Source organism: Ptychodera flava, chromosome 1 (genome assembly GCF_041260155.1).
Source record: "Ptychodera flava strain L36383 chromosome 1, AS_Pfla_20210202, whole genome shotgun sequence".
Lineage (NCBI taxonomy): Eukaryota > Metazoa > Hemichordata > Enteropneusta > Ptychoderidae > Ptychodera > Ptychodera flava.
The window spans coordinates 23,607,128-23,620,619 of record NC_091928.1 but is presented as its reverse complement, the minus strand read 5'-3'; the positions used below and the strand labels follow the sequence as shown (position 1 = coordinate 23,620,619).

At 35.9% G+C, this 13,492-nt stretch overlaps 2 protein-coding genes across 2 annotated transcripts in view; both read right to left on the bottom strand.

Moving 5' to 3' along the window:
- LOC139133338 (E3 ubiquitin-protein ligase TTC3-like) overlaps positions 1 to 13,492 on the bottom strand; it is a 70,861-nt gene that overhangs the window by 39,054 nt on the left and 18,315 nt on the right. Inside the window, exons 3-8 of the mRNA XM_070699887.1 lie at positions 9,601 to 9,794; positions 8,704 to 8,797; positions 8,092 to 8,151; positions 5,012 to 5,073; positions 1,828 to 1,910; positions 1,152 to 1,234 (exon numbers count right to left, since the gene is read on the bottom strand). The gene's annotated coding sequence lies outside the window, so the exon portion shown is untranslated. The remainder of the gene's footprint in view (positions 1 to 1,151; positions 1,235 to 1,827; positions 1,911 to 5,011; positions 5,074 to 8,091; positions 8,152 to 8,703; positions 8,798 to 9,600; positions 9,795 to 13,492) is intronic.
- The window catches only part of LOC139143555 (uncharacterized), a 36,618-nt gene that overhangs the window by 4,989 nt on the left and 18,137 nt on the right, over positions 1 to 13,492 (bottom strand). The window lies entirely within an intron of this gene.

The following is a 13,492-nucleotide window of genomic DNA, read 5'->3' as shown; positions in this document are numbered from 1 at the left end:
TTGGAAAGCGAAATGCTTTTCTTGACGGATGCGACATGTTTCGCGTTGAATTGATAAGGTTTCACGAGTCAAGTCAACTGCATTTGGACTGTTTGACGCATCACAGATGAGATCGTGACGGGGACAATGATTTGTGGAAATTTTGTGGGTCCGCTGAGCCCGATACGGTTTCACTAGCCAACACCCTGATCGCATGCACTCACAATTCCTAGACTGAATGACGACGACAAGTGACAGAAACTGACCAATCTGTTTACGACGGCATTTATGCTTGCCAAACACGGGAAGCCGATGTATGATATGTACCTTCAATGTTAGCCCTGCGTACAGGTCTGTGTGTTCCTGGTGTTATACGGCCTCTTGTGGTGGAGGCCATATAACGCCGGGAACACACAGAGCTGTACGCAGGGTTACTTCAATGTGAACTTTTGAGAAAAATCGGTGTCAACATCGGCGAAAATTACCAAAATAAGAAAGCCCTGAAAGCCGCTACGGAATTCGTCGCAAGTATGATTATTACAAATGGAGGACAAGTAAAATTTTTGTGAGGACAAGTGAAATTGCAAATCCACTTGTCCCACGCACAAGTGAACAGGAAAAAAATTGTCTAGCCCTGAATATTGCTAATATTAATTTAACTTAGAGACAATGAGAGTAAAATTGGATGCTGCCTCATAGAAAAAAATGTGAGCTAAAAATGTATAACACAAAATCATTGACAAGAAGACTGAGGTAAAATTGTCATGGCTAATAAACATATACAGTTACGTTGCACCTATATGATAATGTCACTGTAAATGACAAGTTTGTAAATTACAAATGAGAATATAGATCTTCCATGAACAATGACACCAAAGGCATTGTTCAATCCCCTTTCATGACTTTGTACCCTAAAGCATGCATGTTACACAGAAATTGGCAACAATTTTTCCGGTGAACTTGATCATCTTCAATAAGATTCATACTTGTGCAGGAAACTCCTAGAAATATACCGATGTTCATATCAAGTGAAATGCGACACGAATTATCAGCTCACAAAGGCACACAAACAACATGGACACATACACAGACAACATGCTATGAATGACTTGCAATGGCTTAGGCAACCTGGGCTGAAGGAGTTCTGGGATACCAAGATGTGTTATACTTACTTTTTCATTTGATTTGTTTTCTTTTTGAAATAAATCTGCTTCATTTTTATTGTCAAGACAGTACTTCCTGACATGTTGACAATCTGAAAGACAAACATCACACCGATTTGACATATTAAAGTGCAGTTGTCGTCACGCTGCACAAAACAAAATTTAAGCTTGCAAACACAGGTAACCTCTGTTCACAATGACATACTCTTGACTGTAATAGATGTGATGCATTTTAACATTTTTATAACCCTAATCATACAAAGATAGCAGATACTGCGTAGATTTTCAGGGTATCCAAAAGTTGGCATTCAAGGCTCATTTGTACTTGTTTACTCAAAGTGTATTAATTCGCATTGCTGAAGTATGAAACCAACGGATAATGAGTCATTATCATTGAATATTCAGGGCTGATGTGCAGCGTCGTGGGAGCTGATATCTAATTGGGTGGATGAATCTGACCGTTATAATTACATAATACAAAAACACTCCCTAAGATGCTGTGAATAGTGACAATCGACCAATCAGATATACCCTTCTGAGCACACTGCACATCAGCAGAATATTCAGAGTGTATCAAATTTTGGAACAATTACTTATGCAAATATGATAGGCGTGTCCACTAAACCTGGTAATAGTACACTGAATCTACCTGAAAAATGGTTCAATGCAAAGATAAAATACTCACACTGTAGTAGGGAAAGCAACATGGCTCCAGCGACGTAATTGAATGTTAAATCGTTACTTTTTAGGTCATCTTTTAGCTCATTGCTGTGGTAGGAGAAATAATGCAATGAAAGTATGTAAAGATACCAGTGCAACAACCTACACATGGGGGCTGTGTAAATTCTTACGTGAACGGAAAAAATATTGAAACTCTATAAAGGCAAATGAAACATGCAATTATGGTAGATAGCTTTTAAATTAACAACACTCGCACTCTGTCAAACTCCTGTTATTATCACAGCTTCACATTTCATATTCAAGAAGAGTCACAGTAGTTCAGCAGGTGTTGATTTTTTCTTCAGTTTTTATTTTTATTCAAAAATACACCTCTGTTCTCTTGTACTAATAGTACCAATAAGTTTTCATTTTAAACTGGAAGTTACAGGACCATGGGTGCACAATACGGGGATTACTGATGACACAGCCATTTATATACCGGTACACTGGGCCGGAGTTTTTGAATTCTCAGAGTTCATTGTAGTAAGTATGCACCTCGGAAGTGAAAGACTTAAACTTTTGCTCTAACTTTCCTCAAGGAATCTTTCAATCATTCTCTTTCAAAATCAAGAATAAAAATAGGGGGTCACCGTGCAAATTTTGGTAATAGAGAAACAAATTACCCAAGATTTACCGATATTAGAAATTGAAAATGGCCACCATCCCTGTGTTAACTATGGAGAAAAATCAAAATTTTTTAATTTCAAAAAACTAAGCCGGTGAAAAGTTTTCTTTCACCAGAGCTCTAAAATGAACCTCCACATGTGGTATATCAGAAGAGAAATGTAAAAGTTTGAGAGTCCGAATGTCTGTCCCCGAGGTGCGTTCTACCTTAACTGCATGTAATTTGAATAATCATCATGGGCACTTCCATGACATATGCAAAGAAGCTCAAATGGTTGTACAGTGTACACATTTTGAAACATGCGTTCTGCAACAAAAAATCTGAACATTTTTTTCAGTTTATTTTCGAGTCAAGTTTAGTCGCAATATATTCACAGACATCATATGCAAGATTCAATGACAATGAACGCCTGAAACATGGCAAAATTATAAGATTCTGGGACCAGACACAGCGCATCCCATCAGTAGTGTGACTTTTTTACATTTGCATAGATTTATGATAATCTGGCTTTTATAGGAGAAGTTCCTGTCCAAGCAAACTGTGGGATATATATTTACTGTCACCATTTTGCAAACCTGCTTGTTTCTCATATGCCCACACAGGCAGAGAAATTGACAGCTAGAGCACCATAATAATTGATAGGGTATCATGAATGGAACCAAAGAAGCTGATAAGAGGTTTATGTCTTATGGCTGTACCAGTAGAAACCTTCACACCAATATGCCATTATGCTTTACATTGTGGGCACACAAACCACAAACCTAGTCAGAAATCACAGCTTACTTTTTTACTAACTGGGTTTATGAATGAAACACAGCTTTGACAATCATCATCAGTAATAATGAGAGCACTTGCCTTCTCTAAGCTGAGTCAGTGAATGTAGTTTGAGTAACTGAATATGAACTGCACTGTACAATGACCATCAGCTAAAGCACACAAGTCAGAGATTCTCAGTAAAAAAACTGCAGTTGAAGTTACAAAACTTCCACAAATGAAAAGGAACAAATGAAAAGGAACAAACAGTCAAATTGCTGTGATCTCCAATTTATCAATCAATCTCACCATTGACATTGACATTAGCTGTAACATGGCCGCTCATTCAAAACAGCCCCAGCAAAGCATACCCTTTAACTCAGCAATTTTTAAGTGCCCTCTATTAACAGCCTATTGTCCAAGATGGATTATGGGTAGTTTTGACCCCCTAGCTATGTGGTTCCTAAGAAACAGCCCCAGACACTAAACCCATATACATGTTCCAAATGTGAGCTAAGAAACAGACAAAAATGGTCATCTTGTGCACGTCCAGGTTTGGTAGCCTGTAAATCATCTGTAAATCATACTGTATAGTGTGCTGTTTTGGCAGTTCATCCATGCTACAGAATGTTTCAGAAGCAGAACAAAGTTGACATCATTTTTACATCGCTGTGCAGATATGAGTACTCACATTTTGAAATTTTGTCAGACTGCATCATTTGCTCTCCATAGAATTGGTCGAATTAGAAATGTATTAGATCGCACAAACACTGCAAGACTTGTGCACACTTTTGTAACATCGAGCTCGATTACTGCAATAGTTTGCTGTTCGTTATCCAGTTACTTACAAAATTCTGTTGCTGGTCTTGTCACACAAACGAAATTGCATGAACACATCACATCTGTAAGGCAGGAGCTACACTGGCTGCCTATCCATGCTAGAATTGATTTCAAAATTTTTTTTTTGTTTATAAAATCTTGCACAATTGGGCGCCTGCTATCTTCCTGACCTGGTAACAGTTCGTGATCCTAAACTTTTAACATGATCAGCGTTTGCACCCGTTTTGGAACCAGTGAACTGGGAACAGAAACACTTTGGCTATAGTTCTTTCTTGAATGCAACTCTATGGAATGTCTTACCAAAAGGCTGTCACAATCTGTTGCTTCTTTTAAAAAATCTCTTAAAACATACCTCTTCAAAAAGTACTGTAACTAGGTCATCCGGTGGTTTGTTGTTCTTTTCTGTTCTTATTTTAAATTTTAGCAAGCAGTATCGTCGAGTGTGTCTTTCAATCAGTGCATTTTCAGCATACTTTTATAATTAATGTATTTTTATAATCTTTGTATTTTTATTGTAAAGTGGTTTGATATTTTATTGATGGAAATCGCTCTGGAAAAATTATCATTACGATTTTTATCATCATGTAAACTACCTTTGTGGTTGGATCTAAAGCATATCAGACCAATTCTGATCTTTGTATCACATGTGTAACAAACAACAAAATACTTTTTCAGTTTAACTTCCCATACACAGAAACACTACAAACAATCGAACATACATTATCTAAGGACAGGTATAACCCTGGCGAGGGTTCTTGATAAAGCACCTGGGTGCCAACAAAGTCTCATTTAATAGAGAAGAAAAATGCCAGGTTTTTTTATTAAACATATCCGCTACTTTTTATGTGATTACTGCCTGGTCAAAAAGGCGCTCTGAAAATTTAAAAACCTTCCGGCAATGTGGTCTGCCAAAACACTTCAATTCACTTACATCATAATAATGAAGTTTCTATTGACAACAGCTCTCTTAAATGATTCCTCCATTTTCTCATGCTGCAATAGAGTAACAGTGAAAAAAAAACATATGTAAGAACCATTGAGACATTGTTTGGAAATGACAATACATTTATCAAAGTACAGGAACTCAGCTTTTCAGATTTTTGCCAAATACATGTGATTATCGTTGCAACCACGTTGCCTAGGATCAAACAACTTTGGTAGTGACATTATTTGGATAAGGTGAGTAACAAAAACACACCTCATCCATTTATGGTAAGTTGGTATGTGTAATCTTGATGCTGAGATACCGGTATGTAAAGTCTAGACGAATACATGTACCAGTTGACAGTTTCCACAACTGTTTTACCTGTGTGTTTGACAGGCTGTCTATGCATACATGTACAAGCACTCTAGAACACCTGAACATAAGACTGTTGCCTTCGTGAAAATGTGTCTACAACTGAGATGAATGATAGAAGAGGAACTTCTTGACTTTTCAGAGAGAAATTTGGACAACTTGTGATAAAAATACATATTGACTGGCTATATTGGTGTTTGTTTTCCCCTTGGGCCTGAGTGTCGCCAAAAGTCTATTTCCCTCTGCATAGGCTCTCATGAAACAGACTGCTAAGGGGCGAGTCTCAGACCCTCAAGAAACAAACATATGCTGTTGCCCTAATGATCAGTCAATCTGTGTACTGTATAATATAGCATCACACAAGTGAGATGAACTCATAGTTTTGGAACTATGGTTGCCTCAATTCTGGTCCATGCACATCACAATTCAAATCACAAAATCAGTAAATAGCCTGGCAGGAAATACACAATCTGGGTTGGACACTGAGGACAAAACCGTCATCTGAAATGACTGGGCTGATTGTAATAATTCTTTCAACTACATGCCCAAAGTTGGTGTGTTTTGCAAAAAAAAATGAAAGCATAACTTCACAATAAAAATATACAAGCATGAATTTCAGATTCCAAACACCACATGGTACATCACACAAACAGGTTGCCCCACAGCCATTATGCTGGCATACAAAACTATGTGGGTCAACCGTACCATAAGTGCAGTGCAGAAATCTTACAATGCCCCTTTCCAAATTCTAGGTTTGTTTCTCATCCTTGGTCCCCCAAAAAATTGACATCATCAGTTTTTGTCTTTTTTGTTGGATTATCTTTTTTTTTTGAGCTCACAAGATCAAACTATCATTATTAAACAAGTCATTGACAATGACATAGTCCCCACTTGTAATAGGAGTATTAGTCTTGATGGGGCAGGGAAATGTGGTCATTAAGAAGTATCACTGGAGTGTATATGTTGAGATCTATGGGCACATAGGTCTATGTCGTTGTTCCCAATTTGAAACACATGAGGCATGTCTAAGTTATGGTTCTAAATCAGGAAAAAAGATCAGACCTCTAGCTGCATTGACCAGCAAAGAAATACCTATGTGCATAATAAATGAGGTACAAGATGTGACATCTTAAGGTCTAATATCCTATCAAAATTGAAGGGTATAGAACTTGTGGTTACTGAGTTATGCATATTTATGTATAAAAAAAATTGTATTGCTAATTAATCCCTATATGCCAAAAATCAGACCTCTAGCTTTATTCGCTGGCCCAGAATTAGATATGTACATAATTAATGAGGTAAAGCGCGTGTTGTCATAAAGTCTCCCATCCTACTAAATATAAAGGACATAGCACTTATGGTTACTTATTTATTGACATAAACGTATATTTTAGGTAAAAGGTCATCTAGGTCACATGACATTGTGTCAAAAAAATTTCTATCCTATAGTTATCCCTATATACCAAAAATCAGACATCCCGCTCTATTGGCTTGCTCAGAATTAGATATGCACATAATTAATGAGTACAGTATGTGGCATCATAAGGTCTCCCATCATACCAAATATGAAGGGTGTACCACTTGTGGTTACTGAGTTATGGGCAAATTTGTATATTTGGGTCAAAGGTCACCGAGGTCACGTGACATTTTGTCAAAAAAATTGTATTGCTAAGTTACCTATATACCAAAAATCAGACATCCAGCTCTATTGGCTTGCTCAAAATTAGATATGCACATAATTAATGAGGTACAATATGTGGCGTCATAAGGTGTCCCATCATACCATATATGAAGGGTGTAGCACTTGTGGTTACTGAGTTATGGACAACTATGTATATTTGAGGTCAAAGGTCCCCGAGGTCACGTGACATTTTGTCAAAATGTCTGAGATATCTGTGTGAACGGATGGACTCACGGATGGACTCGCGGACGGACATGACCCAATCTATAAGCCCCCTTGACTTCATCCGTGGGGACTAAAAACTGTGTCACTGCATCCTTTTTGCAACATGAATACGATGAGAAACTAAATTTTTATATTCTTGGCCTTATACATGGGAGTCTATGGAGAACTGACTTATACATGGGAGTCTATGGAGAACTGCCTTATACATGGAAGTCTATGGAGAACTGCCTTATACATGGGAGTCTATGGAGGTGTAAACTAAAAAGTCCTCTAAAACGGCCAAATTTGATCACATTGTGAAACAAATCGACGTGCATCTGTATGGGATAGGGTACTATCCTTGTGCAAAGTTTGAAAGAAATTGACCGGGGCATGTCTGAGATATCTGCGTGAACGGACTGACGCACGGACGGACATGACCCAATCTATAAGTCCCCCTGGACTTCGTCCGTGGGGATTAAAAATACACAAATAGGAATGTTTACAAATAGCAGTAATTCTGACACAGCAAGATGATGACAATAAATTCACTGCTCAAAATTGTACAGTGGCATACACCTGATCCACAGATAATATTTCTAAGCTGTGCAAAGCACAATGCCTTATCTTTATTCATTTTTTTGGAGCAAAAATGAAAGAAGAACTGACGTAGAATCTACTGTACATGTACCCTTGGATCCAGGTGCATGGATGAGAAACAACATTTTTTTATTTATTTATTTATTTTTTTTTTTTATTTTTTTTTTGGGGGGGGGTTTTTCAGGCTACACACTTGTCTGTGATAAAAAGGTGACTGGGGCTTACTTACCAAGTCTACATATGAAGTTAAATCTAGCATTTCTTTTAAAAATGACCTTCCACACTCTTTCTGCAAAGCAATTAAGAGAAAAGCATATTTTTATTGCCAGGCTTACACGGCATTTCACTTAACTCACTCAGTTACTTCTAATAGAAATGGAATGTTGAAAAGTCTCTTGTATACAATTATTGTTATCAAATAAAAGTCACTGCAATGGACTGCATACAACTCTATTCGGGGTTCCCCTTTTACTAGGAATTTTAAAGGGCTAGCTACCCCTCCGTTTTTCAAACAATCTTTAAAAGTGTTGATAACCATACACCATAAATTTTAATAACAAAAGAATATGCAAATTATGCATTACAATATAAGTTGGCTGTTCCATTTTTTACAGGCTGTTGAGATACAAAAGTATTGGTTGGCAGTGTACATGTAAAGTACCTGATGTTCAGTGCAATATTATTATCAAAAGGACCAACAAAAAGGCGCCATCTTGGTAAACGTATTGCATCATTCACCAAAGAATGTCCCCTTTGAAAATGTTGTTGTTTTACATGTACTGGTACTGATGTACTCAAACTTTCAAACATGAGATGCTGAAAGAAATGAATTCTTACTTACTAATTTTGTTGAAAATAAATTATGTGCCATTTCTATTGTCTCTACCGCTGTCATGTCTTTGTCTGTTAAAGGTTTAATTAATGTTGCTTCATCACTGAAAAAAACACACCAAGTAAACCAGAGAATTAACAAAATAAGCAAACTACATGTAGCTTACAAATAGAGATGTCCGTAAACAAATTTCAAGAACCTTCACATTCATTCTCATTGCAATTTAACTTCAAAAAAAAAGAACAATACTCTTAACCAAAGTTTAAAGAATACATGTAGCATGTGACTGATCTCCCTTTTGGTATATATCTTGCCTGTACTAAGAGGTCTGAACACAAAGAACACACCCCTTAGAATTATGTTTGGTTGTGGTATGGCTAAGTGTGAGGAAGATAAGTTGAAACGTTTGATGAATCAGAGAAGTGCACGTGGTACACCTTTTAAATTTACAGTATATAAAACCCTAGACAGCTGATAGCAGTAGTACATGTATGTACTGATACAGTACACAAGTTTCTTTCTGACCCACTGAATGACGTCAATTGTTCACCATTTGATCTGACTATTTGCCTAACCTTGTAGCTTGTATATCTAGGTATGTTTTCAGTAAATCTGGGCTATTTTGCTACAGTATCTTTGCAGCGGGACTGTCCTGGACACATACAGTCCAATTTGTAGGATAGAGAGTGCAATTACACATACTGTATATACAAGTGTGTTTGACCTATAAAATTTCCTACAATTATCAGTTACACAGATTGGTTATCATTTATTTGGTCAGCGTTGGTGAATTATGTGAAGCTGCAGACATGAAAAAGATAAGTGATTTTGGCCTGATAGTCATTCAATGTGTTTCAATGGTGCAATCCTATGCAATATGATTAAAAACACACGATGTTTACTCACATTTTTTTCTTAAAAAGACTACAATTTGTTGCCCAATTTAGCCACTTTTCCGGTTGCTTGATTTTTCCATAGAGAAGTGGAGACAGGGTGTATACCAGGATGACATTTTCATGTTTTTCTCGAAGAACAGGGAATTGCAGTATTTTAGAACACCATAATTCTGCAGATAATTGGTTGTTTCTCCTCTGCTCCTCCTGTAACATGACAAGACAGATACATTCATAAACATTACATGCAGACCTGCTTCATGGAGCATCTTTCAAAAAAGACAAATAGAAGATTTGTGAGTGTTTTTCCCAGTAAGATATATATATATAATATATATATATATATATATATATATATATATATATATATATATATATATATATATATATATATATATATATATATACACATGTATATATATACATATATATATATATATATATATATATATATATATATATATATATATATATATATATATATATATATATATATATATATATATATATATATATATATATATACATGTGTATGTAGTATGTATGTAGGTACATGTATGGATTTATTTATGTGTGTATGTACAAAGATACTGGTTTGGTGATTGCACGAATATGCGAAACTTGAGTAACAGGTACCCAATTAATTAAATTTAATTAATTAAATATATAGGGTATGCTCTCATATTGATCATATTGCTTATACATGTATAAATGTACAAAGATAAAGTCTAACACAGATACCAATATACATAATACTACATGTGTGTACATTGCGACAAGCTGAGTTTCTATGATACATGTACCAAAGCTTTTACCATAAGTGGCAAAGTACTTGTTCTAACAAAATCCTTCTTAGTTCTCTTAGATTTTGAAAAGATACTTATTCTGTTTCTTTGTTCCACACATTTAATGCTTTTGTGTGAATACACAACCAGTAAACAATATATATCACTCATGAAAATAATTTCCCTATGTCTAAACTTCAAGTTCAACAGTTGTAGTAGATTCTGAGGTTCTGTGTTTATTATAACAAGGACAACATGTGTAACTTTTGATAAAATTTTCATTCTCATTTTCATATCTTTGTTCAGAAAAAAAGTAATTTTCTTCTTCTCCTCTCAACTGTTTGTGGAAATGGTACATGTACCGGTACAAGTATTGGCCTTGCATAACACAACGCTCTTTGTACAAACAGCGATCCTATCACTGCACTGTGAAATAAACTCTGGTCTGGAATACAATTTTCTTGTCAACAGCAATGTCAGACACCACCAACATACTTGTTGATTTGAACCTTGGCATTCTGATACAATTCAAAGAGTTGAAGAATAACCTATTTTAGGAAAAGAAGAAGAATATCAGGAAATACATTTAAAAAGTTGCAGATTTCTATTGAGTTCAATATGGGTCATTTTGGAGTGACCTAAATTGGTAACTATGGATTGACCTCAATAAAGCCAGGGGTTAAACTTCCCAGGGTGAGCAGGTGCACGACTCTTGAGGTCAGGCATATGATCAATAAAACTTTAGAAGTGTATTTTGTCAACAAGTATGTGTACCAGGTGGCCCTGTCACAGTTGCATGTGTATGCACGTACAATGTACAAAACTTTGCCTTCTTTGTTCATGGAAGTACCCCCCCACCCCCATCCCCATGTCTCAGAACTCTTTCAATCCATAGGAATTTCTTTAAAGTTCCTTGAGTCAACTAATAACACAGTGAGTGTGATATGGAAAGTTTTCTTGTACAACAGGCATCATCCTTGGGCAGTTGTCAAACTACATGTGGCTCATATAGTATGCAATTAATAAATGATATTTTTTACAACCACAAGAGTCGTATGACTGGTTTCCACCAAATTTAAAGGGATACAGTCGTCGGAACTGCCTCAAACGTCGCATGGGACCCATATGACCAATGTAAACACTGTATCCAAGGTACGATGGTGATTGATGAAAGTTAAAACGTGTCTGTCATAATCTACATCGTATAATTTAAATGTTGCAGCTATGATGACAAGGTGCATCAAGATATCATCAACAAAATATATTGTTTGTAACCAAGAAACTTGCACAAGCGCAGTTCTGACGATGGTTTCCCTTTAACAAGGAGCACTACTCTACAGACATTTTTATAACACGTGAATCTTCCCGGACTCCCTGAGAGTGACCATTATGAAATTGAAGAGGTGAACTCTCCACAGAATCACTGATCGGACTGCACTGAAATATAACCTGTATTAATTTATGACTCTGAGATCACAAGTGGCAGCCATGAATCATAAATCTACATGTACACTGGTATGATTACAGTGCTTCATATATTCTCCTTCACTTGACGCCATTTTGTTACCACGTTAGATATACACCTTGACGACACACCGGTACATTGTACATAGAGAAAGAGTCACTGTCAGTGTGATATGATTTCATCCTTTATAGAAATGATTAAATTTTACAATCAAGTGTGCTATCATACATGTAAGTGACACTTCCTGTTTGAAGTTTTTATTGAACAGGTTGCAAATCATGCATGTTACTGTTATCATCATTTTGTTTCTTAAAAGCACACTAGCTGTATCTCAGTGCTCTTGTAATTTACAAGGCTAGAATTGCAATAAAGAATAAATAAAGATGAAAATGTCTGTCTGGCAAAATGGAAAAAATTTACACTTAATAATCCTTAACAAGGTATCTTTACACAACGCTTAAAGAATCCATCGTGTAATTAACTGTAATACCAGTATAAACTGCAGTTTATGCTGGCATTACATGGCCTGAAAATAGCACTGGTCTAAGGTCCGGGACCAGTGAACTTTCATCAAGAACTAATATAAAATTACCCCTCAAAAGTCCATAGACTACCGGTAGTACAAATGGACAGATGAAACTACTGAACAAGAACTTAAGAAATCTGCAAAGTCAACGTATATGCAATACGTGTATGTCTGTATTACAAAAATTTAAAACTGTGCATCCAAAGCAAATCTGATAGAAATAAATGTACTAAATCATGAGTAAGAGAAATGATTCATTCTCATATTGCTTTGCAATTTTTGAGGACCAGTGGATTTCACTTTGGGAACAGTAAAAACAGAACAGGTAACTGGTCCTGGGACCTTTGGAAAAAAGGGAAATTTTCAGGCACTGCATTAAAGGAGAGTTTGTTCAATGAAATCGGCCATAACCATATTCAGGCAGTTCTTTGCATGTGAGCCGACATACCAGTACAGTTGGACTCACAATCTTTTCACAACACTTTCCTTATCTATCACTTATGTGGGCTAATTTGGAAGCTCTTGGGATAAATACATATTAATAGTGATTTCCTTTTTGTGAAAATCATAAATTTAATTTATCGCTATAGAGTTTAATAACACAGGGATGGTGGCCATTTTGAATTTCAAATATTAGTAGATTGGGTAATTTGTTTTTCTTGTACTAAAATTTGTACTGTGACCCCCAATTTTTATTATTGATTTGCTGAGAGGATGGTTTAACCCTTTAAATGCTGTAAATTTTAGTTAATTTAGTGCAACATTTTTACCAATTTTAATGAATGTTTTGTAACCTTCTTGATAATTTTGGACCAAATGGACAACAAATTTCATTGGCCAGTCTTTTATCAAAATTTTGGCAAAACAATGAAAAAATTGACTGATGCATATTTCATATATGCAAAAAAAAAACTGACTTTGGCGCTTAAACTTTCAAAGGGTAAATTAAGTTTCCAAGATGAAAGCTTCAGCAAAGTTTAAGTCTTTCACTCTCAGCACACACTATACTTTTTCGGCCAAAAAATACCATGGCTACAAAAACATCTCTTTCTAAAATTGTTTTGCTCTTCAGATTTTCCTTTACAATGTTTTGCCAGCCCCCTCCAACGATATACAACTGTAACGGTCC